This window comes from Desmodus rotundus, chromosome 3 (genome assembly GCF_022682495.2).
Source record: "Desmodus rotundus isolate HL8 chromosome 3, HLdesRot8A.1, whole genome shotgun sequence".
Classification (NCBI taxonomy): Eukaryota; Metazoa; Chordata; class Mammalia; order Chiroptera; family Phyllostomidae; genus Desmodus; species Desmodus rotundus.
Window position 1 is genome coordinate 16,240,991 of NC_071389.1, and position 27,624 is coordinate 16,268,614.

At 37.6% G+C, this 27,624-nt stretch overlaps 1 non-coding gene and 1 pseudogene across 1 annotated transcript; both read right to left on the minus strand.

The window, feature by feature from the left end:
* Positions 1-20,193: 20,193 nt before the first annotated feature.
* Positions 20,194-20,326, minus strand: LOC112299719 (small nucleolar RNA SNORA38). The gene has a single exon (XR_002974307.1). It is a non-coding gene; the product is annotated as a small nucleolar RNA SNORA38 (small nucleolar RNA).
* Positions 20,327-25,356: 5,030 nt separating this feature from the next.
* LOC112299581 (large ribosomal subunit protein uL23 pseudogene) lies at positions 25,357-25,853 on the minus strand (annotated as a pseudogene).
* Positions 25,854-27,624: the final 1,771 nt, after the last annotated feature.

Below are 27,624 nucleotides of genomic sequence, written 5' to 3' on the forward strand. Positions count from 1 at the left end.
TATTTTCCAGATTATTTCATTTTTAATATCACTTAAGTTATATATTATTTGAGGTTTCCAGAAACTTTCCTCCTTGTTCATGTGCAGTTCTCAGGTTCTGAACACGTAGGTCAAAAATTGGGAGTGATGAATAGTTAAGTATCTCAACAGAAAGGAGCAGGAACAGGCAGTGATTTAATGGCAATATGAATAATGACACAGTCCAATATTGAAAAATAAGAGTGTAGGAATGGCAAGAAAGAGAACTTTAAGTGTAAGGATGTCCAGGTCTTCAGATTTTAAATAATGAAGAAAAATGGGAAAGCTTTAGGAATTATCTACTATTTAACTTTGCATTAGTGTTCACAAATATACCTTTTATTTCAGGAAGGATAAAATAGTCGTGCATTTAAGCACTTGCCTACATACATAGATTTGATGACGAGTTTTAAAGACCAGTGGTAGAGAAGTAAAATCTAGTCGGCTGTGGAATTCCAACTTCCTAAAGTAGTAGGAAGGGAGAATCCTTTGATTTAGGTTAGAACCGAAACCCCTTCCACCCAACCCCACCTCACACCACCACCAAAAGAAAAATCACTTACGATCAAGAGATTAAATATGTAACTTAAATCTTAATAATTTTTGACCAATTTAGAAAGCATTGCATTTGAACTTTATTATTCAGACTTACCTTTCTACAGTGATTTTATAAGCTTTAGCTTCATTCAGGTCCTCTGTTTTTGCTGAGCTTTTGCTTCTACTTGGAAAGTTCACTGAAACTTCAACCTTGCTGTTACATCCTGGGCTGCAAACTGAAGCCTCTCACGGGGTTGGTGCTGTAAGATAATGTAGGTTTTCCAGCTCAGTCCTATTTTATTTCTGACATTTGAATTCAGAAGTTAAATTGTAAGAATCCCAAGAACATAGTCTTTCTTAAGTAAAGTGAAAAAAAAATTACATGAGAAAATGTATTACCAAAACTAGCGATAGTTTTTAGATCTCTTCTATGTGAATGTATTCATATTCATACCCTGCAACAATGTCCCACAGACATTCCAGTCAAGAAGCTATGGTTTATCATCACTGAACTGGAGAACAGTGGCACTATCTGATTTCTTAAGGGAAAATCAAATTGTACTAAAAACTAAAAAAATTAACACAACTCATCAGCTTCATAATAATGGAATTCAGCCCTTGTTTTCCCCTTTATTTTCAATCTCCGTGTCATATAGCATAAACAGATCCTTATTGTTGCACGCAAGCTGGAATTCATAAGGCTTCTATTTCTTCAGTCATTTTAGACTCAACAATTTGAATAGATACCCATTAATTAAGTCTTTTCATCACCAAGCCTTCTAACGATGACTTTTCTGGCCACTGCCTTTGACTCTGTTTTTTGTCAGATCTTGGGTAAGTCATTCCTTTTGTTTGGGCTTCAGTTTCTCTACCTTGGGTCTTGCTGGACCCACAAAATCTCTAGGCCGTTCTTCAAGGGGTTACATCTTTCTCTTAGTGCTACGGGACCCTAGCACTTTCTTCTTTTATGCAAATCTGTATCCTTTTGAGTCTTATTTAGCTTTTTTAAGATTCTATTTATTTATTTTTAGAGAGGGTGAAAGGGAGGGAGAAAGGCAGGTAGAGAAACATCTATGCGTGAGAGAAACATCGATGGGTCACCTCTCACACACCCCCAACCAGGGACTGGGCCCACAACCCAGGCGTGTGCCCTGACTGGGAATCAAACCAGCAGCCTTTTGGTTTGCAGGCTAGCGCTCAATCCACTGAACCACACCAGCCAGGGCTTATTTTAGTTTTTGTACCTTGGTGAGAGAACTTTTATATTGAAGCGTTGAAATTTTGGGCTTGAAAATGATGTGATCTTAAGGTAGGGCCTTAGAGAGGTTAGGGCATACCTGGCATCCAGAATAGAATTCACTGGGCCCATGATAGAACATAGATAGGGGGAAATTACATCTTTATTTTCCCTAATTCATAATTGAAGTTGAGCTTTTCATTTTAGTATAAATGTTAGTAACAACATCACAGCAGTATTAGCAGTACCTTACTTGTGACTATCAGAAATCACCGATAATTTCAAATCACACTGCAGTTATTGCAGATGCATTGAGATATGCAGTTTGCACTTATTTCTAGATCTTGTTATTTAATGTGTTGGTAAACACATTACTGTATCATAAATTTTAAATATTTTGGTATAATAGACAATTTATTGTAAACCTATGTAATATCCTCGTAATTATTTTGTGTGTTAAAAAACATTATTCTGCCCTGGTTGGTGTGGCTCAATGGATTGAGTGCCAGACGCTGAAGCAAAGGGTCGCCAGTTCAATTCCCAGATACAGCACATGCCTGGGTTGGGGCCGGGTCCCCATTGGGGGGGTGGTGAGAGGCAACCACACATTGATGTTTCTCTATCTCTCTTTCTCTCTTCCTTCCCCTCTCTCTAAAAATAAATAAATAAAATCTTTAATAAAACCATTATTCTGAGAAGAGGTCTCCAGGCTTCTTGACACTGCAAATAGGCCCATGGTACAAAAAAGGATCAAGAACCCCTGCTTTAATCAAAATAAATACTACTATTAGCAATGGGTTATAAACCACTGAATAAAATAAGAATTCACAAGTCTACACTGATAAAAATAAGTAGATGAATCATATAAATTAAGGAAAAGTGAAAGCTTTTCCTTTTAGTAGGATAATAATTAATAAATATAGATGGGATGGTAGAGTAAGAAACTCATTCGTGGTGAGGGGAGATAGAAGAAGGTATGGGGGGATAAATGGTAATAGAAGGAGACTTGACTTGGTGTGGTGAACATAATACAATATACAGATGATGTATTATAGAATTGTACACCTGAAATCTATATAATTTTATTAACCAATGTCACCTCAATAAACTAAATTTAAAAACCTCATTTTTGGATGCCAAAACTGGTGGGTGGAAGTTTGATGAACAGTAGGATATTTACATGGCAAAGTGTCTCTCCATAAATTACTTAATAGTTACAAAGGGAAAATAATGGAGGAACCTCATTAATCATCACTCTAACCAAGTCATCAACCCTCCATCACTAATACTGGGACAAAATGATTTTATGTGCCTCTCAGTAAAAAGCACTGGGGACACATCTCTTCAGTGGTAATCCTGCCCAAAATGCACACACTAAATCCAATTATGAAGAAATGTCCAGCAAACCCAAATTGAGGGCCATTTTACAAAATAACTGCCCTGTACTCTTCAAAAATGCCAAAGTCAGGAAGCAAAAAGAGGCTGAGCAACTGATCCAGATTAAAAGAGACAAAATGGACAAGACAGCTACATGCAGTGTGTGGCCTTAGGTTTGATACTGGACCAGAAAAAAAAAAAAGTCCTAAATAATGTTTTTAGGACAATTGACAAAATTTAATATAGACTGTGAATTACATAATAGTGTTATATCAATGTTAAATGTCTTAATTTTTATATCTATGTAGTGGTTACATAAGAGAATGGCTTTATGAGCCTGGCCAGCGTGGCTTAGTTGGATGGAGCATCATCTTGAGCACAGAAAGGTTGTGGGTTCCATTTCCAGTCAGGTCACGTGTCTAGGTTGCAGGTTTGGTCCTGGTTGGGGCATATGGAGAGGCAACCAATTGATGTTTCTCTGACATTTGATGTTTCTTTCTTTCCCTTCCTCTCTCTCTCTTGAATGAATATATATATATATATTTTTTTTTTTTAAGTGTATGATGTCTCCAAGTCTCAAATGGTTCAGGAAAAAATGCATATGTTTATAATTATGTAAAGAGGGAATAATAAAGCAAATGGAGCAAAGTGTAAATAATTTTAAATTCAGAAAAAGGACTTAGGGGAGTTCCTTCTATTGTTCTTGAAATTTTTCTGTATGTTTGAAATTATATTGCTCGAGATCATTTGTTTCACCTCCTTACTTTGAAGAGGTGAAAATTTAGATTTTGGAAGGTGAAGACCTGTCCAAAGTCACGCAAGTTAGTGACAAGGTTACTGCCAAAACTCAGATCTCCAGATATGGGTCCTCAACTGAATCCATTGGTATTTGTGTTTGAATGGCAAAGACTGAGCCACCCCTTTTTACTTCTCTTTTTATTTTCTTGGTTCCTCAGAGCTATTTCCTTCTACTAGAGAACCAGAGTAACAACTGAATGCCTCTTTCAGTTCCTTCATGATTAGGCAAAGATCAGGTTGGGATATCCCTTTACTCTCATAGGTTCAACATTTTTCTTATTGCCAGCCTTGGCTTCTTTTATATGGTACAATATTATTTGTATCCTCTCTCCCAGAGAGTAATGGTGTATTATTTAAAATTTTTTTTATTGATTGATTTTAGAGATAGAGGAAGAGGGGGAGAGAGAGAGAAAGAGAGGCAGGTGGACAGACAGACAGACTTCAATTTGTTGTTCCACTTATTTATGTGTTCATTGATTGATTCTTGTGTGTGCGCTGACCAGGGACTGAACCTGGAACCTTAGTGTATTGGGACCATGTTCATCGAACTGTGCTACCTGATGAGGACCAGTAATGGTTTATTATTGTTTAAATGTCTTTCCATAGGCCACTGCATTTCAAGGTCTCTTCAATATTATCAAAAGAAAATTTTATGTTTTCATTTCTGTGAGTCTCTGACTTGGTTTCCTTAATTGATGGAACATGAAGGCATGATATAATAAAAAGAAGAGAATATAGCATCTCAGAATTATAGTCTTGAAATAAGGAGATTAACCACAGTAATAGATGGTGGGACCATTTAATTGTTTTACTAGTTGCTGAGTAATATCAACTTTATCAAAAAATTAAATAAAATTTATAATTTTCTATGTAAATCAGTATAAATCAGGTAATTGTTATCAGTGTGAGGTCTCTCGTCTCCAAATGAGATCATGGAAAATATTAATTGAACCATATGAAATTGTAATTTTTTTTTAACAATTGGATATCAACAATTTCATATGTCTCAACCTAATAGAAGCAAGCATATTGTTAGGTACTGATGTATTTTCTGTTCTTAGAGCAATGGTAGAAAAATGGAGATAGTTCATGTGGTATCTGCTTTTGACTCTTCACATTCTTGGTTCCTTTTCCTACCATGGCTGTTCTTCTGTCCTCACCCACTCTTTGAGGTTCTTTCTAGGCTTCAGATTCCTCCAAACTTCCATGTTGGTTTATATTAGCTTACAATGCCTGGGAGTCTTTCAGCTATTCTAGACAGTTAGAAATGGAATATCAGAGGCAGTTTGTTCAATCTTACCCTTCAGATGAGAGAACAGAGGCTAGCGTCATATAGCTTTTATCTCAGAGGTGTGGCAGGAATGCAATTATCCAGCCCTGGTCGATGTGGTTCAGTGGATTGAGTGTTGGCCTGTGAACTGAAAGGTCACAGGTTTGATACCCAGTCAAGGCACATGCCTGGGTTGCAGATCAGGTCCCCAGTTGAAGACATGTGAGAGGCAAATTCCCTCCCTTTCTTTCTCTCTCCTTTGCCCTCTCTCTAAAAAATAAATAACATCCTGAAAAAAAAAAAAAGAATGCAATTATCTTGATTTCCAGTATAGTGGTCTTTCTATCTCAGCACCCACATTTCTGGACCTTATATTTTCAACAGCCCAATTATACAGACTTGGGTCTATCTGTCAATCTCTGTCTTTCCTCCCCCTATCTTTTTTTTAGCTGTCACTTCTCACTCAGTCCCCTGCATCTTTCCTATTTCCTCATTTTTACCTTTGTTTCTATTCAAGAGTAGCCTTTGCCCGTGCTTTGTCTCTTTTGCTCTATGCCATTGGTGAAACGTGAAGAAACAATTGTATTCCCTAATTTTTACTTCTTGGGACGATACAATGGGGGACTAGTTGGGATAATTTTATTTTAAGATAATGAAAGATACCTTTGTATATTTGTGTATTTATTGTGCATTGTTTTATACTAACAGAATATTTTGAAAACAACTTAAAAAATAGTGGCTGATAATATTTGTCTTTATAATAAAAACTTCCATAGCCCAATGGAAACAATTGAAAGGAATCAGAGTATTATTTTTTTCATGAATGAGTGATCTTTTGTTAAACCTCAAAGAGTAGAGTCTTGAATTGCCTTTTGACTCTGATGAAAACATACCATATCTTTTTTTATCACTGACACTATTTGTCCCCCTTCTCCCTGCCTTTGCCCTCAATATGCCATATCTTTATTCCTAAAATACTGAATTGTTTAATTGAAAAGACCTTTAGGAATCATGTTCAGGGAAGCTAAATAAAATATCAACACACACACACACACACACACACACACACGAAGCTTTAAAGCCCTGGACAGGTAGTTCAGTTGGGTGGAGTGTCATCCCAATAGGCCAAGCTTGTGGGTTTGATACCTGGTCAGGGCACATACAAGAAGCAACCAATGAATGCATGAACAACTGGAACAACAAATCTCTCTCTCCTTCTCCCCATCCCTCTCTCTCTCCCCATCCATCTCTCTTTCTCTCTCCCCCTTTCTTCTCCCTCTTTCTTCCTTTTCCTCTTGCTCTCTAAAATCAATTTTTAAAATTAAAAAAAAGAAGAAAAAAATTTAGCATGGGGGAAGTGAAAGATTTTAGGGTAATGAACAAGTCGTTGGATCCCAAGAATACTATAACAATTTGTAAAGGACGGAACAGAGGTAATTGCTTTCTTCTGCCTTATGCATTTTTATGTGTTTTTAGGATAGTTCAGCTAGAGACTCAGCCACTAAGTAGCAAAACTTGGGAATGAATGGTGTATCAGTCTGGGACCTTGAGCAGTATTTCAGGTTTTCTCTGCCTTTAAAGACTTACCGGTAGCTGCTGATAAGAAGTTCCCTGTAACCCCCTTATTTTGTCAGCATTTGCATCTTTGCAGCCCAGGAATTTGGTTTTGTGTGCTTTTCCTGCTTCGGGACAAATTGGCCTTAATGTGGATAGGTGTGCTGTATGCAAGACACTACTTCAGCCTAGAGTTTGGATAAGCACTGGTTCCTGGGTGTCAGTCAGTGGAGGCTTTCCTTTTAAAGAGAAAAGGTCAGTGTGTGTATTTTCTTCCGTTTGCCCTGTAACTTTACTAGAAATAGTATTGGGGTTTATTTTATTAATTTCTTACTCTCTCCCCATGCCAACGCCCATTTGCACACACCCCCCCCCCCCGGCCATCTTTTAAGATATAAACTATTGCTTTTTGTTGAAAGCAATTTATGGCAAAGTTGTACAATTTTCTTTGGAAAATAAAAGATGGATATGTATGTGAATATCTCTAGTTTCTTTTCCTTTTCAAGCTTTAATCACCATGTTATTCATAGACCTGATTTGAAAAAATGTTGAAGGAAAGACCTCTTCATCTGGAGTAAATGGAGTTACTATCAATTATTGTAAGTGGGTTTTAGAGACTTAATAATCCTGTCTTTAAAAAGTAAAAATACTTAATTCTCTAATTTTATCAACTATAAACTTGCAATTTCCCCCAGCTATCACTTGTCCCTGTTAGATAGCTAGAGCTGAAAAGATGTGGTATTTATTTTAGGGTACATTCACAATTATATAATGAAGCTGAAATGTAACAAATGCATTACCAGCTACTTTATTAAATATAAAGGAATCCGTTGCTCATTACTCATGCCTCTATTCTGCAGGTATTTCCTACAAATACAGCAGGCAATATGTTTTTAAATTTTTTCACTTTAACTTATTTTACTAATAGTTTTCTTTTACTTTTTTTTTTTAAAGATTTTATCTATTTATTTTCAGAGAGAGGAGAAGGGAAGGAGAAAGAGAGGGAGAGAAACATCAATGTGTGGTTGCCTATTACACGCCCCCCACTGGGGACCTGGCCCCCAATCCGGGCACACACCCTGACCGGGAATTGAACCAGCGACCCCTTGCTTCACAGTCCTGCTCTCAATCCACTGAGCTAACCAGCCAGGGCAGTTTTCTTTTCCTTGTTGAATTTGCTCCAGGACTGTGGGCACGGGAACTACTGATAAAGCTTAAAGAGTGATTCACCACAATGACTACCCTTTCAGATTTCTTCCTGACTAAAGAGCTTAGCTGATAAACTTGACTTAGTCAAGAAGCTACCTAGATCTATTTTACTTTTTCAGTGTTACCAGTTGCTTAAAAGTTGTCTAAAATTCCCTAATCTTCATACAAACTTCCTAATAATTGGGCCAAATTAATCTTATTCTCTTCTAGCCATCCATTAACACACTATACATACCAGTGTTTCAGAAGCCAGCTGGATTCCTTAAGATATTAGGTGTTTCCCTGGCTGGTGTGGCTCAGTGGATTGAGTGCTGGTCTGTGAACCAAAGGGTTCGCAGTTCAATTCCCAGTCAGGACACATGCCTGGATTGCAGGCCAGCTCCCCAGTGAGAATTGGACATATTTATAATTTATGTTCTAAATATATTATGAGTGAATATTAACGTCTCTGAGGACTCTAACAAAAAGAAATCTGCTTAATTTTGTTTAGACCAGTGTATTTAGTTAATACCTTCTAAATTGTGAGTTGGAATTCAAATGTCACTTTCTACATGAAGCTTTTCATGATTTTCATAGACAGCATCCAATGTGTCCACCACTGAAATCACATAGCTCAGAGTTGTATTATGAAGTGTTAGTTGAGCCCTGGCTGGTCCGGCTCAGTGGATTGAGTGCTGGCTTGCAAACTGAAAGATCGCCAGTTCGATTCACAGTCAGGGCACATGCCTGGGTTGCAGGCCGGGTCCTCTGTTGGGGGCACCATTGATGTTTCTCTCCCTCTCTTTCTCCCTTCCCCTCTCTCTAAAAATAAATAAATAAAATCTTTAAAGTCTTATAAAAACTTAGTTTTTGTTGCCATTATGATATAATCTTTTGATTATTATAAGTGACAAAAAACATCTCAAACTGTTTTAAACAATTTCAGTCATCAACTGAAAACACCGATGAAGTTTCATCTTCAGTGTTGAGGCTCAGTGATGTTACCAAAGAGCTGATGTTACTAAAATCTCCTAAAATAGTTGATTTTGTACAGTTTGCTCTTTGATCTCAATGTGACTGCAACATTTTCTAGGAAAGCTACATGCACTTCCCTCATCTCTAGTAAAAAGAGAACATCTTTCAGGGAAGTTACTTCAGACTAGCAAGGAAACATCTTTTTCAGAAGCCCCAGCAAAGATCATTTCATATCTCATTGGCCTGAATTAAGGTCACTTGCCCATCACTAAACAATTCAATGTCTATGGAGGTAGGATGTGCTGACCTTTTTTAAAATTGATTGATTTGAGAGAGAGACAGAGACAGAGAGAGAAACATTATTTTGTTGTGCCACTTTTGTTATGCATTTATTGGTTGATTCTTGTACATGTCCTGACAGGTGATTGAACCTGCAACCTTGATGTATCAGGATGACACTACCAACTGAGCTACCCGCCAGGGCTGATGTGCTGGTCTTAAGCCAAATAGGGTTTACCCTGGATTTGGGTGTGAAATCAGCTTTCTTGGAAGCTTCCTTATGTGATTACACATAAGAGATTATGGGTATTTTACTAAGAAGAAGGACGAACAGATGCTGGGCAGCCAAAACCAATAAAAATCCACTACATGATGCTTACCACATTCTATTACTTCTATATTAATTAATACATTGACACATTAATTAATACATAATTAGTAAATTAATTAGCCATTCTGTGTTAATTTTGTTTACACAAATTTTTTTGCATCAATATTCATAATAGCCAAAAAGGGGGAATAATCCAAGTGTCTGTGAACTGATGATGGGTAAACAAAATGTGGTATATCCACACAATGAAATATTATTCAGAAGTAAAAAGGAATAAAGTACTGATACTTGCTACAACATGGATGAAACTTGAAAACATTATGCTAAGTGTAAGAATCCAGTCACAGAAGGCCACCTATTATATAATTCCATGTATATGAAAAGTTCAGAGTAGGCAAATCCAGAAGAGACAAAGTCGATTAGTGGTCATCAGAGGCTAGGGGGATGGGAGAAATGGGGTGTGATTGCTGATACAAGGTTTCTTTTGGGAAGTGATGAAAATGTTCTGGAATTAGATAGTGGTGGTGATGCAGGCACAACTTTGTGAATATATTCAAACTATTGAATTGTACACTTTAAAGTTAAAAGGTAAAATTGATGGTATGTAAATTATGTCAATTAAAAAAGTATATAAAATGCTCATACACCTTGAAGTTAGGAGCTCACTTTCACCTTTGTATTTTCAAATCCCTTCTCCCCAATCCCAGTGCCTTATACATAGCAAGTATTCAAAAAAAAAATTTGAATGAATGAATGGAAAATTGAATGGAAATAATTGATTATATTTCTAACGTAAAGATCCAGAAAGACAGTTACCTAATTCTCTTTTTAAATTAACAATGCATACGAGTGCAGATGAACATCCTTTGCAACTAAAGTCTAAATTATTTCAAAAAATTTAAAAAAATTATTGATTGATTTGAAACATCAATTTGTTATTCCACTTATTTTTTAAAAAGATTTTTAAAATATTTTATTATATTCCACTGCTGGGATTATACCCTAAGAACCCTGAAACACCAATCCAAAAGAACCTGTGCACCCCAATGTTCATAGCAGCACAATTTACAATAGCCAAGTACTGGAAGCAACCTAAGTGCCCATCAGCAAACGAGTGGATCCAAAAACTATGGTATATTTACACAATGGAATTCTATGCAGCAGAGAGAAAGAAGGAGCTTATACCCTTTGCAACAGCATGAATGAAACTGGAGAGCATTATGCTAAGTGAAATAAGCCAGAAGGTGAGGGACAAATACTATATGATCTTACCTTTAACTGGAACATAATCAATAGAAGAAAAAAGCAAACAAAATATAACCAGAGACATTGAAGTTAAGAACAATCTAACAATAGCCGGGATGGGGGGGGGGGGACAGTGGGAAGAGGGGATTACAGGAACTACTATAAAGGACACATGGACAAAACCAAAGGGGAGGGTGGAGGTGGGGGAGGGAGGTGGGTTCAGCTGGGGTGGGGTGGAGGGATGGGGAGAAAAGGCATACAACTGTAATTGAATAACAATAAAAAATTTTTTTAAAAAAGATTTTATTTATTTATTTTTAGAGAGAGGGGAGGGGAGGGAGAAAAAGAAGGAGAGGAACATTGATCAGTTGCCTCTCATATGCACCCTGAGCAATTCAGGCACGTGCCCTGATCAGGAATCAAACTGGTGATCTTCTCTATGGTATAACGCCCAACCACTAAGCCACGCTGGTCAAGGATATTGTTCCACTTATTTATGCATTTATTGGTTGATTCCTATAATTGCCCCGACCAGGGATTGAACCCACAACCTTGGCATATGAGGATGATGTCCTAACCAACCGAGCTACCCAGCCAGGGCTATTCTTCACTTTTGGTTTATTTTGTGATTTGTCACATGAACAGACACCATTTGGTCATATATTATTACAGAATTAAGCTGGTTAGTCCATGTTTTCTTCACTTTCACAGTATTTATTTTCCTGATTTCCTTGTAAAATTTGCTTTCACTTAATTTTCAACTTTGAGAGCAAGGAATTTAACTGGGGCGCTGAATTTGTTTTCTCTGATTACTGCTTATAATAGTTATATTATTATTTTTTGAATTTTATTTATTTACTTTCAGAGAGAGGGGAAGGGAGGGAGAGAGAGAGGGAGAGAAACATCAATGTGTGAGAGATACATCAGTCTGTTGCCTCTCACACACTCCCAACCGATGACCCACCCTTAAACCCAGGCACATGCCCTGACTGGAAATTGAACCAGAGACCTTTTGATTTGCAGGCAGGTGCTCAATCCACTGAGCCACACCAGCCAGAGCTAGTTATATTATTTTCACACACTATTACTTTGGGTTTGTATTTCCTCCCCAGAGGATTTTAATCTTATTAGCACCATTCAACTTAGTCTCTGTACTTAGCCCCATGAAGGTATGTTATGGAGGGACTTATATGTGCAAGTGGAATTATTGGTGATGCAAATGATCATGAGTCTGAAACAGGGGAAATAATCAGAAATCATCTCCTAAGTTTGGCTTTATTTATTTATTTATTTATTTATTTTTAAAAGATTTTATTTACTTATTTAGAGAGAGGGGAAGGGAGAGAGAAAGAGAGGGAGAGAAACATCAGTGTGTGGTTGCCTTTCACACGGCTCCCCACTGGGGACCTGGCCTGCAACCCAGGCATGTGCCCCGACTGGGAATTGAACTGGCGACCCTTTGGTTCGCAGCCCGAGCTCAATCCACTGAGCCACACCATGTTCTGGCTTTATTTGAACAGTCTCTCTCTCCTTGCCACTCCAGTTTTTAAGTAAAATACGAAGTCTGCCTAGCCCTGCCACTCAGAAGTATTAGATACTTTTCATAGTTCTTCCATCTTGAGGGTTGAGTCAGAGATATAAGGCAGCAGATCCTGCTGGTTTTGATTTGGGACTTCCAAGAAGCTTTTTTGAAATAACTGTCCTGCTTCTAATAACTCACAGCCCTCGTAGGATGATAAATATTTTTTTAAGCTAGAAAAGTACTCTTATTCTTTTTCCCAGACTTTGTAGTTTTTTACAAATTTTAATTCTACCTAAAGTTGGAAAGAAAGTGTAATGTCATGCCATATACCCTTTATCTAAATGTATCAATTGTTAACATTAATATTTTGCTTTATATACTATATATGTGTGTATATATGTATACACACATATTTAATTTTTTAACTTGAAAACATTGGCAGAGACCTAGAAGCTATAAAAAGTGACATAAAAAAACAACAGCAGATTTGTAAATGAACAAACTGAAAACTCTAGACTGAGACAGTGGTGAACATTGAAATTTGTAACGTCAGTGAGACTAAAGTCTGGTGACCTTGTTGATATATCTGCAAGTTCAGGAAGAAATATAGACAGAAACAGAGATGAGAACGCATGTTACTTCAGGGAGAGAAAAATGCAGAGAGAATAGCTACCCGACTATTTTCAGTTCAGCCTCTTCCCACTACAAATGATGACACAATAAATATCTTTGTACACATATGCTTATGCACTAGTATTTTTATTTATATAGAAAAGATCCCATATGCTACATTATAATGATGCTTTAAGTTGTGAAAGGTACTGCTACATTGCTTTCCAAAAAAGTTAGAGCAATTCTTATTTTCCCCAGCAATGTGTGAGAGTTCTCATCTCCCCACATTCTTTCCATTACTAAATGTTATTGATGTTTTTATATATTGCCAATCTGGAGAGTTAAAAATGGTATCTTAAAAAGTCTATTTTGCATAAAAACAGATATGACCAATAGAAAAAAAGAGAGAATCTAGAAATAAACCTTTGCATATATAGTCAAATGATTTTCAACAAGTGTGTCAAAAACATTTTGATGAGAAAGGATATTCTTTTCAACAAATAGTATTGGGAAAGCTGGATATCCACATGCAAAAGCTCTTACCTTATACCATTTACAAAAATTAACTCAAAAACTGTATCAAAGACCTGAATGTGAGAACTAAAACTATAAAACTGTTAGAAGAAAAACAGTGGAAAAAGTTCATGTCATTGGATTTGGCAGTGATTTCATAGGTATGACACTAAAAGCACAGGCAACAAAAGAAAAAATAGATAAATTGAACTTCATCAAAATTAAAAACTTTTGTGCATCAAGGATACTATCAACAACAACAACAAAAAAGGATACTATCAACAGAATAAAAAGGTAACCCACAGATGGGAGAAAATATTTGCAAATCATATAATTGATAAGATATTAATATCTAGCCCTGGCCAGGTAGCTCAGTTGGTTAGAGTGATGACCCCATATGCCAAGGTTGCAGGTTTGATCCCTGGTCAGGGCACATACAAGAATCAACCAAGGAATGCATACATAAATGGAACAACCAAGCGATGTTTCTCTGTCTCTGTGTCTGTCTCTCTCTCAATCAATAAATAAAAATAAAAGAGATTAATATTCAGAATTCATAAAGAACTCCTCAAGGGCAAAAGAAAAAAAAAACCAATCTGAATAAAAAATGGGCAAAGGACTTGAATAGACATTTCTCCAAAGAAAATATATAAATGGCCAATAAGAACATGAATGATGTTCAACATCACTGTTCATCAGGAAGATGCAAACCAAAACCACAATGAGATATCACTCCACATCCACTAGAATAAAAAGACAGAGATTAACAAGTGTCGGTGAGACTGGAGAAATCGGAATCCTCATATATTGTTGGTGGGAATGTAAAATGGTGCGATATTTTTGGATACAGTATAGCCCTTCCTCAAAATATTATACACAGAATTACTATGTGATTTAGCAATTGCACTTTTGTGTATATTATACCAAAGAATTGAAAGCAGGGTTCATAGAAGCAACATTCAAAATAGCCAAAAGATGGAAACACCCAAGTGTCCACTGACAGATGAATGAATAAACAAACTACAGTATATACATACAATGGAATATTTTTCATCCTTAAAAAGGAGTGAAGTACTGCCCTGACCGGTGTGGCTCAGTTGTTTGGGCATTGTCCCACAAAGTGAAAGGTCAATGGTTTGATTTATCAGTCAGGGTACCTGCCTGGATTATGGGTTCAGTGCCCAATTGGGATGCCTACCAGAGGCAGTTGATTGATGTTTCTCTCCTTCTCCCTCCCTTCCCCACTCTCTGAAAATAAATAAAATCTTTAAAAAAAAAAAAGAGGAGTGAAATACTGACACATGCTACACCGTGATGAACCCTGAAAACATTATGCTGCCCTGGCTGGTAGCTCAGTTGGTTAGAGCATTGTCTCAATAGTCAAGGTTCCAGGTTGGATCCTGGGTCAGGGCTCATACAAGAATTAACCGTTAAATACATAAATAGGTGGAACAGCAAATAGATGTTTCTCTCTTTCTCTGTCTCTCCCCTCTCCTCTCTCTCTCTATTTAAAACATCAATTTTTCTCAGAAAACTAAAAATGGAACTGCCCTTTGACCCCGCAATTCCGCTGCTGGGATTATACCCTAAGAACCCTGAAACACCAATCCAAAAGAACCTGTGCACCCCAATGTTCATAGCAGCACAATTTACAATAGCCAAGTACTGGAAGCAACCTAAGTGCCCATCAGCAAACGAGTGGATCCAAAAACTATGGTATATTTACACAATGGAATTCTATGCAGCAGAGAGAAAGAAGGAGCTTATACCCTTTGCAACAGCATGGATGAAACTGGAGAGCATTATGCTAAGTGAAATAAGCCAGGCGGTGAGGGACAAATACCATATGATCTCACCTTTAACTGGAACATAATCAATAGAAGAAAAAAGCAAACAAAATATAACCAGAGACATTGAAGTTAAGAACAATCTAACAATAGCTGGGGGGGGGGACAGTGGGAAGAGGGGATTACAGGAACTACTATAAAGGACACATGGACAAAATCAAGGGGGAGGGTGGAGGTGGGGGAGGGAGGTGGGTTCAGCTGGGGTGGGGTGGAGAGATGGGGAGAAAAGACATACAACTGTAATTGAATAACAATAAAAATTAAAAAAAAACATCAATTTAAAAAAATATTATGAAATAATACGACAGATGCAAAAGGACAAATACTATATGATTCCACTGATATGAGGCACATAGAATAGTCAAATTTATGGGGCAGATGGTACAATAGTGGCTATCAAGGGCTGAGGGTAGAGGGGATGGGGAGTTGCTGCTTAATGGGTTCAGAGTTTCAATTTGGGATGATGACATAGTTCTGGAGGTGGATAGTGTTGATGGTTGTACAACAGTGTGAATGTACTTAATGCCATTAAACTGTATGCTTAAAAGTGGTTAAAGTGATAAGATTTATGTAATATATACTTTACCACAATTAAAAGAAATCTATTTTGTATACACCTGACTACTAGTGAAGTTGAGCACCTTCTGCTTTTTTGCTTTGTTTTGTTTTTTGGGACATTTATATCTCATCATTTATAAATTGCCTGCTCTTATCCTTTGCCCATTTTTTCCCTAGCTGGGTTGTTTATCATTTTGTTATCAATTTGTATGTTTCTTTTCCATTACTAGTATCAGCCCTTTGTCTACAAGGACTTTTTCTTCCATTTGATATAGTTTATGGTGTCTTTTGATATTAAAAAATTTCCGAAAGTGACTGCCAAGGGCCCCCTACCACTATCAGGTGAATTTACTGTGATGAAAGGTGGAGAAATCAGTTCACAAAAAAATAGGATGCTGGACAGAAAACCTAGTGGGTACCTACTAATTGTAAAGACGTGGCCTGTCCAGCAAAGAACTACAAGGAAATAAACAAAGGCATTGGATGTTGGTGCTATTAGCAAACTGAATCATGGTTTACTTGTCATGATTCACTCATTAATTCCTTTAATAATTTACTTATTTAACAAACATTAATTAAACAACTATAATGTACTATATTATAACAGAACACAAAAATAACTAAGACATGGATACTGCTTTCGAGAACCTCATGGTATATTTGGGGAGGTGGAATTATTAAATCACAAATAATAGTCAAAAGATGAGTACTACACTAGAAAGATGATGATGATAAGAAGAAACTGACAGTGACTAGAAAGGGTGTGGGAGGGGAATAAAGGGGGAGAGAAGGGGAAGGGTCAAGTCAAGGAACAAGTATAAAGGACCCATTGACAAGGACAATGGTGGGGGGAAGGATTGAATGTGGGAGGAAAGGTGGGCTGGGCAGGGGAGAGTAATGGAGGGAAAACTGGGACAATTGCAATCAAACCACATTAAAAAATAAAAATAAAAAAAGAAAAGATGACGGTGCCTCAGACTAGGAAGCTGCGGACTTAAGAAGTGAATGGGTTTAGGTTTTATTTTATTAATTTTTTAAAAAGATTTTATTTATTTATTTTTAGAGAAAGGGGAAGGGAGGGAGAAAGAGAGGGAGAGAAACATCAATGTGTGAGAGATATATCAATCAGTTGCCTCTCCCATGCCTCTAACTGGGCACCTGGGGACCTGGCCCACAACCCAGGCATGTGCCTTGCCTGGGAATCGAACCAGTGACCTCTCAGTTTGCAGGCCAGCGCTCAATCTACTGAGCCACACCAGCTAGGGCTGGGTTATATTTTAAAGGTAAATCTGAAAGAATTATTGATTGGATATATGTATCAGGGAAAGAGGAATCGAAGATGATTCCTAGGTTTTGGACCTGAAGAACTGTGAATATCCAGAAGAACCTTTTACTCAGCTGGAGAATACCAAAATAGATGTTTTTAGGAGAAAAATCAATGGTTCTATTTTAGATATATTAAGTTTAAGATGCCAACTAGACATCCTAGTAGATGTGTTTGGTGTATAACATGAGTCTGGGAGTTAAGGGAAGAGAAATGAGGCTGGACTACAAATTAGGTGGTAAATAGCAGTATTTAAAGCTATGGAGCTAGGTGGGATTACCTAGGGCAAAGTTTGGATAGAGTAGAAAAGAGCCAAAGACACAGCCAATCTTTACAAGTTAGGCAGAGGAAGAGGAGGATCCAACTAAGAGGATTAAGGGATGGCCAAGGGGGCAAGAAGAAAACTAAGAGAGTGAAGTAATCTAGAAGCAAAGAAAAGAAATTATTTCAAGGGGGGTGTCATCAACAGTGTTGAATATTAAGTATTGAGAGGTTAAGATGAAGGTAGAGAGATGGCCATTGGGTTTGGCAAGATGGAAGTTACAATGACCTGGACAAGGCAGTGTCAGTAGAATGGGGAAAACAAAAACTAGGTTTGAATATGTTGAAGAAAGAATAGAGATGAGAGAGTAGAGACAAGTAGAAACAAACCCTTTGAGTAGTTTTGTAAAAAAGTAGGATGATAACTGAGAGGGAAACTTTAAAAATATTTTTAATAAAAACAAATCTTTGAATAGATTACATGGTACAAAATTTTATTTTTTATTTTTAGTTAAAGATTTTATTTGTTTTCAGAGAGAGGAGAAGGGAGGGAGAAGAGAGGGAGAAAAACATCACCTCGATCATCGATGTGTGAGAGAGACATCAATTAGTTGCTTCTTGTTCTCCCCCAAATGGGGATCTGGCCCATAACCCAGGCCTGTGCCCTGACAGGGAATTGAATTGGCAATCGTTCAGTTCTCAGGCCGGTGCTCAATCCACTGAGGCACACCAGCCAGGATGAAATTTTAAGGGTACCGAAGGATAAACGGTGAAAATCTCACTTCCACATCTTTCCCTCAATCAGTGTTTTCCTCCTTGATTTCAATGTTCCCAGTACCTCAGGAATCCTTCTGAAAATATTCTCTGTATGTACAAGCAAATATTTATATGCATTCTTCCACCTGTTATCCTTTTATTTTATATGTATTGATTTGAGAGAGAGAGAGAGAGAGGGAGAGAGAGAGGAACAGTTGAGCTACCCTGCCAGGTCTCCTTCTTTTAAGCAAATGTACGAGTGGCAGCTCACTGTATATTCTGTTTCTGCCCCTTGTTTTTCTATTTATCATCATGTCTTGGAGATTGTTCCATGTAGGTATACAAAAAGGTCTTCTGCTTTCCTTATTCATGGTTGCATTGTGTTGTTATACCTAATTTATTTATTCAATCCCCTAGAGATCCCTATTGATGAATATTTAAGTGGCTTTCGATCTTTTGCTATTATAAAGCAGCAATGAATAACTTTGCATATAGCTCTTTTCACGTATGTGACAATATATCTGTAGGATAAAATTAATTAGAATATTGTTGAGTCAAAGGGTAAGTACATTTGTAAGTTTGATAGATATGATGCCAAAATGCTTTTGTAATTTCTACCAATATGTCCTACCAGCAATGAAGAGAAGGCTTATTTCCCCATACAATGTGTTATCAAATTTTTTATCTTTGCCAATCTAGTAAGTGAAAAATGGTCTCTTGGTGTTGCACCAAAGTGGTCTCTTTTAGTTTGCATTTCTTTTATTTTGAGTGAAGTTGAATATATTCTCAAAAGTTTTAAAAATATTTGTATTAATTTTCTTTGAATTGTCTCTTCCTATCTTTTGCTCATTTTTCTAATGAGTGTTGGTCTTTTTATTGAGTTTTAGGAGCTCTTAATATATCAACAAGTTAGCCCTCTCTTTGTGATACGAATTGCAAGTATGTCTTTTCATTTGTTTATAGTGATTTTTTCTGCAGAATTTTAATTATTTTATTTTATTTTTAAAAAAGATTTTATTCATTATTTTCAGAAAAAGGGGGGGAGAGAGAGAGAAACATCGATGTGAGAAACATTGATCAGTTGCCACTCGTACACGCCCCAACCAGGCACCGAACCCATAACCTAGGGGTGCGCTCTGATGGGGAATCAAACCAGTAATCTTTTGCTTTGGGAGACAGAGCTTTGCAGAATTTTTAAAAACATAGTTGAATTTATGTGAGTTTTGTGTCATACTTAAAAAAAAGATGTTATTTATTTATTTTTAGAGGGGAAGGGAGGGAGAAAGAGAGGGAGAGAAACATCAATGTGTGGTTGTCTCTCGTGCGTCCCCCACTGGGAACCTGGCCCGAAACCCAGGTGTGTGCCCTGACTGGGAATCAAACCAGTGACCCCTTGCTTTGCAGGCCAGCACTCAATATACTGAACCACACCATCCAGGGCTGTGTCATACTTTTAAAACCTTCCTCACTCCAAAAGTATTTTTTAAAATATCCTAGAAGAGTTCTTTTTTAAGTATGAAGAAGGAGGTAATAGAGCATGCTTGTACGTTTTCAATAGAAAGGGAGAAATTGATGATGCAGGAAAGATTAGGAAAAACTTCAGGAATAAAGTCCATGACTGGGCTAGAAGAGGATGGAATACAGAGCCTAAATGAGATGATTGACCTTGAATAGAAATAAGGACACGTTCCCCTATGTCACAGGAGAGAAAACAGAGAATATGTGTACTGATCCAGATGTTGGTGGATGTGATGTGGTAGTGAGAGGATGAGAAAGTTTCTATCTGATTACCTGTGTTTTCCCAGTGACATAAAAGGCAAACTCATTGACTGAGTTCAGAGCAGGAGGGAATTAGGTTGTTAAGGTTTGAGGAAAGATGAAGATTTAAAATGTTTGGAGTCCTTATTAGATTAGATGTTCTAACTTCTGTTTATCTCCCCCTTCCCACCCCCACCTTGGAACAAAAGATTTTATTTAATGTTTTTTTCTTTGTATGTGAGATGGTTGATCTTGAGCCTGCAGGGAGCAAGCTGGCCCCAGACTTCTCCAAGTCCACATTTCTTTACCTCTCCAGTTCTTATGTGTCCGAAGACAGGGAACCACAGACACGCCTTTGTAGGAGAGTTATTTAAAGTTTTTATTGATACAATGATTTGATCTGATGGAATGACTTGATTTCCCTTTGAAAACTCCTTTATCCTATGAGAATGCTTATTATGATTGGATTAGCATAAAGGACTTGACTTCAATGTGCTATGCATGTGTTGCTAGTGGGGTGACCCTCTCTTCAGGAGGTGTTTAGGTTCACTGTTTGGATGACAACTGAAAGCTTCTCCACAAATAATTCACATTCTGTACTTACCACACAGCTGTTAAAAGCTCAACAATTTGGGCTTGAATAACTTGCCTTTTCTGTGTTCATGTGACATTTATATGTCTGTAAAGAAAGAATTTGATTGGGTTGATTTGTCACTACTTGTTATTAAGTGCTGCTTTTGAACACTAAGCTACCGCTACTGCCTTGGTGGTTGGCTAGTCTGTACATATATGTTTGGCTTGTGTCTTAGATGCTGGTTAATCAGCTATGGTAGCAGAATTTGTTTCATTCAAAACAGGTTGTATGAGTCATAGCACTTGAGCAGGAAAGAACAGTTTATTTTGCCTAGAAGGGCGCCATGTACCTGGCAAGCCTAGATGGCTGCATGGACTCCTTCAGCCCTTCCAGTGAATTTTTCATATCCTTTGTTTCAGTAATGAATTCTACTTCTGGGAATCTAACCTAAGGAGATAATCCCAGGGAGGCAGTATACCAAGATAATTAAGAACATGGAGCCTTTGGAGTCAGATACACTTAGAATTGAATTCCAAATGGTGATAAGTATCTACTAGATTTTTATTTTTGTTCCTCAAGCCATCGTTATGCAATTTAAAAAAAACCTTCGTTGGGATGTATTTCACATATCATAAAGTCCATTCGTTTAAAGTGTATAACTTAATAATTTAAATATATTCACAGAGTTGTGCAACTATTATCACAATCATTTTAGAATATTTTCAGTATCCCCAATAGAAACACCATGCTCATTAATCACTCCCCATCCTGTAGAACATTACACAATCACTAATCTTTTTGTATCTATGCTTTTGTCTATACTGGACTTTTAATATAATGGAATAATACAATATGTGGTCTTTTGTCACTGGATGCTTTCATTTAGCATAATATTTTCAAGTGCACCCGTGTTGTAGCATATATCTGTACTTGATTCTTTTTCGTTGCTGAATAATTATTCAATTGTTTGAATATACTACTCTTATTCATCCATTCGTCAGCTGATGGGCATTTGGATTGTTTCCATTTTTTAGCTATGATAAAAAATTCTGCCGTGAACATTCACGTACACCTTTTTGCATACAAGTTTTTGTGTGGACAGACATTTTTATTTATCTTGGATATACATGCAGACCTAGAAGTGGACTTGCTAGGTCACAGAGGGGGCCCTGACTTAATAGGAAAACTAACTTTTTTGAGGAACTGTTAAACTGTTTTCCAAAATTCTGCACCATTTTACCTTCCCACCAGCAATATGTGAGGATTCCAATTTGTCTGCATCATCATCAACTCTTATTATTATCTATCTTTTTGATTATAGGCCATCCTAGTGATGTGAAGTGATTTCTCATTGTGGTTTTGATTTGTATTTCTCTAATGGCTAATGATGTTGGGCATCTTTTCATACACTTATTGGCCATTTACATATCTTCTGCGAAATATCTATTCAAGTCCTTTGCCCATTCGAAAAACTTGAGTTGTTTTTTATTGCTGAATTATGAGTTTTAAAAATATATTTCTGAATACCAGTTCCTTATGAGATTTGTAAATATTTTATCCCCTATTGTAGGTTGTCTTTTCACTTTCCAGATGGTATCATTTATGGCAAAAAGTTTTTACTTTCGATATAGTTCAATTTATCTATTTTTAAAAATTTTGTTGCTTGTCTACTCAATGTTTTGAATTCTTTTCATTTCAATCTGTTCTCAACATACTCCAACCAGGCTTTGCCCTTACCACTCCACTGAAATTGCTCTTGATAAGGCCACCATTGGCCTCTGTGTTGTCTGTTCAATGGTCAAGACTCAGCCTTCATTCTTATTTGACAGAACTCTCGAACGCTCCTTCTTGAAATACTATGCTTTATTCACTAGGCTTCCAGGGTACTACACTCTCCTGGTTTTCTCATACCTCATTCACTGGCTTGGCTACTCCTCAGTTCCCTTTGTTACTTCCTCATCATTGGAGTGCACTAGGATTCAGACCTTTGATTTGTTTTTCTCGCTTTAAAAAAAAAATTTATTGTTATTCAATTACAGTTGTATGCCTTTTCTCCCCATCCCTCTACCCCACCCCAGCTGAACCCACCTCCCTCCCCCACTTCCACCCTCCCCCTTGATTTTGTCCATGTGTCCTTTATAGTAGTTCCTGTAATCCCCTCTCCTCACCGTCTTTTTCTTTTTTTTAAGTATATTCTATTGATTATGCTATTACAGTTGTCCCATTTTTTTCACCACTTTATCCCCCTCCACCCTGCACCACCCTCCCACCAGCATCCCCCCACCCTTAGTTCATGCCCATGGGTTGTACATATAAGTTCTTTGGCTTCTCCATTTCCTATACTATTCTTAACCTCCCCCTGTCTATTTTATACCTACCAATTATGCTTCTTATTCCCTGTACCTTTTCCCCCCATTCCCCCCTCCCCCTTCCCCACTGATAACCTTCCATATGATCTCCATTTCTGTGATTCTGTTCCTGTTCTAGTTGTTTGCTTAGTTCGTTTTTGTTTTTGTTTTTTAGGTTCAATTGTTGATAATTGTGAGTTTGTTGTCATTTTACTGTTCATAGTTTTGATCTTCCTTTTTTCTTAGATAAGTCCCTTTAACATTTCATATAATAAGGGCTTGGTGATGATAAACTTCTTTAACTTTACTTTATCTGGGAAGCACTTTATCTGCCCTTCCATTCTAAATGGTAGCTTTGCTGGATAGAGTAATCCAGGTTGTAGGTCCTTGCTCCTCATGACTTTGAATACTTCTTTCCAGCCCCTTCTTCCCTGTAAGGTTTCTTTTGAGACCTTACATAAAGGTCTCAAAAAGACCTTTGTCTTATGGGAACAACTGATAGTCTGATGGGAACTCCTTTGTAGGTAACTCTCTCCTTGTCTCTTGCTGCTTTTAAGATTCTCTCCTTATCTTTCATCTTGGGTAATTTAATTGTGATGTGTCTTGGTGTGTTTCTCCTTGGGTCCAATTTATTTGGGACTCTGTGCTTCCTGGACTTGCATGTCTAGTTCCCTCACCAGATTGAGCAAGTTTTCCTTAATTATGTTTTTCAAGTAAGTTTTCAATTTCTTGCTCTTCCTCTTCTCCTTCTGGCACCCCTGTGATTCAGATGTTGGAACTTAAAGTTGTCCCAGAGGTTCCTAAGCCTCTCCTCATTTTTTTGAATTCTTATTTCTTCATTCTGTTCTGGTTAAATATTTATTTCTTCCTTCTCTTCCAAATTGTTGATTTGAGTCCCGGTTTCCTTTCCTTTCCTGTTGGTTCACTGTATATTTTTCTTCATTTCACTTTACATAGCCTTCACTTCTTCTTCTATTTTGTGACCATACTCGATAATTTCTGTGAGCCTCCTGATTATCAGTGTTTTGAACTCTGCATGTGATAGGTTGGCTAGCTCCTCATTGCTTAGTTATTTTTCTTGAGTTTTGATCTGTTCTTTTATTTGGGCCATACTTCTGTGTCTCGCTGCACTTGTTATGTTGTAAGGGGCAGAGCCTTAGGTATTTGCCAGGGTGGGGCAAACCACTTCTGTATGTTGTGGCACTGTATGGGGGGGAAGGGTCAGAGAGGGAACAATGCGGCTTACTTGGCTTTCATCCTGTTTTCAGTCACTTTCCTGGCTTTCCACAAGTGGATTGTGCCCTTTCAGGTGCTGATTCCCGGGTGGGTGGGCTTGTGTACAGACTGTGGGCCCATCCAAAGGACTCTTCCTGTGAGACTGGGAGTTACTCCCACAGCAGCAACCCCCACAGATTTTTACAGGCAGAGGTTTTGAGACTTTAGTTTCCCATGTTGGAACCCTGGGTTGTGCAGTCTGTCTTGCTTCCCAGTTTTTCCTCTTGGCTTATCTGCATGTGAATGTGGGATATCCTGGTCCTCCAGCTGCCGCCTTGCCAAGTGTCCTCACCACCCTGGCTTCCCATCTCTGCTCCTCCTACTAGTCTGGATGACTGTTTCTTTAACTCCTTGGCTATGGACTTCCATACAGTTCAATTTTCTGGCAGTTCTGGTTGTTTTTTGTTTTTAAATTGGTCGTTGTCTTTCTTTTGGTTATGCAAGGAAGTGAAGCATATCTACCTACACCTCCATCTTGGCTGGAAGTTCCCTGTTTCTCTCCTCTACATTCACACTATTGGTGATTTCATCCAGACCAATAGCTTTAAATACCATCTATACTCTAACAACTCCCTAACATATCTCTGGCCCAAACTCTGCCTAAAATGTTCTTCCCCCAGCCCTGACTGGTGTGGGCCAGTTGGTTGGCTGTTGTCCCACAAAGCAGAAGGTCACCAGTTTGATTCCTGGTCAGGGCACATGCTAGTGTTGTGCACTTGGTGTTTCTCTCACATCGATATTTCTCTCCCTCTCTTTCCCCTCTTTCTAAAAATAAATAAATAACATCACAAAAAATAAAAAATAAAATGTTCTTTTTCCAGATATCTATATTACTCACTCCCTGCTATAGACTGAATTGTGTCTTCCCCCCTTTCAAATTTATATGTTGAAGCCCCAATGTAACAATTTGAACATAGGGTTTTTATGAAGGTAATTAAGGTTGAATAGGTTATAGGGGTAGTGCCTTAATATAATAGAATTAGTGTCTACATAAGAAGAAATTGGGGAACCCTGGCTGGGTAGCTCAGTTGGTTAGAGCATCATCCCAATATACCAAAGTTGTGGGTTCTATCCCCTGTCAGGGCACATACAAAAAGCAACCAATGAATGCATAAATAAGTGGAACAACAAGTTGATGTTTTTCTCTCCCTACCTCTCCCTTCCTCTCTCTTTCTGAAATCAATTTTTTTTAAGTATAAAATTTTTATATTTAGAATTAACCAGCTGGACTCAGTTTAGATGATCCCAATTTTGTTGGCAACATCCAAAGCATCATAGTCTGGAGCCAGTCGAACATATGCCTTCTTCTCCCCATCAGGCCTGATCAGGGTGTTGACCTTGGCCACATCAATGTCATACAGCTTCTTCACAGCCTGTTTGATCTGATGCTTGTTGGCCTCGACATCCACAATGAACACAAGTGTATTGTTGTCTTCTATTTTCTTCATGGCTGACTCAGTAGTCAGGGGGAACTTGATGAAGGCATAGTGGTCAAGCTTGTTTCACCTGCGGGCGCTCTTCCGAAGATATTTAGGCTGCCACAGTGTCTTAGGCCTCCTGAAAGTGGGTGATGTATGGATCTTCTTTTTTTGTGGCTGTGGACGCCTTTTAGCACTGCTTTCTTTGCCTTCAAAGCCTTTGCCTTGGCTTCGGCTTTGGGAGGAGCAGGGGCTTCCTTCTTCGCTTTGGGCGCCATCTTCATGAAAAGCTGAAATCAATTTTTAAAAAAGAAGGAAAAAAAAAGAGATTGGGGAGAGCTCTCTCTCCATGTACACACATCACGTAAAGGCCATGCGAACACACAACAAGATTATGGTCTCTAAGCCAGAAAGAGAGCTCTCATTAGAACCTGAGCTTGCTGGCAGCTTGATCTCAGATTTCCAGCATCTGGCTCTGTGAGAAAATAACTGTTGTTTAAACCACCCAGTCATGGTATTTCCTTATGGTAGCCTGAGCTGGTTAATATACTGCCTCACTTTCTTCTGGTTTTTGTTCAGATGTTCACTTCTTACTGAGGTACTTTCTCACTGTCCTGTTTAAAGTTGCAACCTTGCCTAACCCTGGCATTCTCTTTCCCCTTTTCCTGCTTCATTTCTTTATCTGATGAATCATGGACATATATTTCACTTATATTTTAATTATTATTTTATTGTCTGTCTCCCACCACTAAAATGTAAGTTTTTAAGGTTGGAGACTTTTGTTTACTTTATTCACCTCTGTATCCTTAACACCTAAAATAGTGTCAGGCAAAACACAGACCTTTAAAATATATATGTTGAAAAATATATATATATATAATGAATTATTACCATTGTAGCTTGAGAATATGTAATAAAATGGACATATTAAATTGGGATATAATGAAGTTGGCTACTTCTGTGAAGGGTAGAATTCAGGTCTTCATGGTTATTTCATAGGTGTAGGAACTGTTAACTGCCAGCTTTGTTGGCTTTATCAGTAAACAGAACTCCTTTCCTCATGACCATTTCAATGAAAGACTCTTGGTGAGCAAGCCACTACTGGAGCTGAGATGCTCTTTATATCAGCTTCATATGAACAGAGCCCAGTCCCTAGAGCATTGTGCTTAAATGTTCCATTTAAATACCAAATGTACATTGGTGGTTCCTCTGACTTTGTTCAAAGCTGTGTGGTCCACTGATGGCATTACTATGCTGCCCGCCCTTTTTGGGGGCTAGATATGATCTAAATGAAAATGTTTGAACATGGGAGTACCTTCAGAGAGTCAGCTTAAATGTTATCTTTGCTTTTTTTTTTTTTACCAGGATCTGAATGTTATGCTGGTCATTATAGTTTGGCAATTTAAGATAGATTTGTTTTGGATATTGCTTTATGGTAATTCTTTGTATATGGTATGAGAAGGTCATCAACACTCAGACCACCAGTGAAAGATATGACCTAATTATTTTCATAATATAAGTTATACTAGTAGCCACTGTAATAGCAATTCTAAGTAATAGGAAAAATTTAACTGAGTCAGCTCTCAGTCATCTTTAAGTCAACTGATACTCTTTCTAGTTTTAGTTAGTATATATATTTTTTCTTTTAAAGATTTTATGTATTTATTTTTAGAGGGTCGGGAAGGGAGGGAGGAAGAGCGGGAAACATCAATGTGTGGTTGCCTCTCACATGCCCCCTACTGGAGACCTGGCCCACAACCCAGGCATGTGCCCTGACTGGGAATTGAACCAGTGACACTTTGGTTCTTAGGCCAGCACTCAAACCACTGAGCCACATCAGCCGGGGTTGGGAAATTAGTGTATATACTTATTAATACTTTGTATCAGCAGCTTTGGTCAATTAAAGTCAGGACAGATTATGTTTGATATGTTCTATGATAGTATAACATGATACTTTAGATGTGCTTTTGCCACTGAAAAGTCTTTAACAGTTATCTTGTAAATTTTCACAGTAACATAAAATAAAAATTAATTTTAAAAGTGTCTACT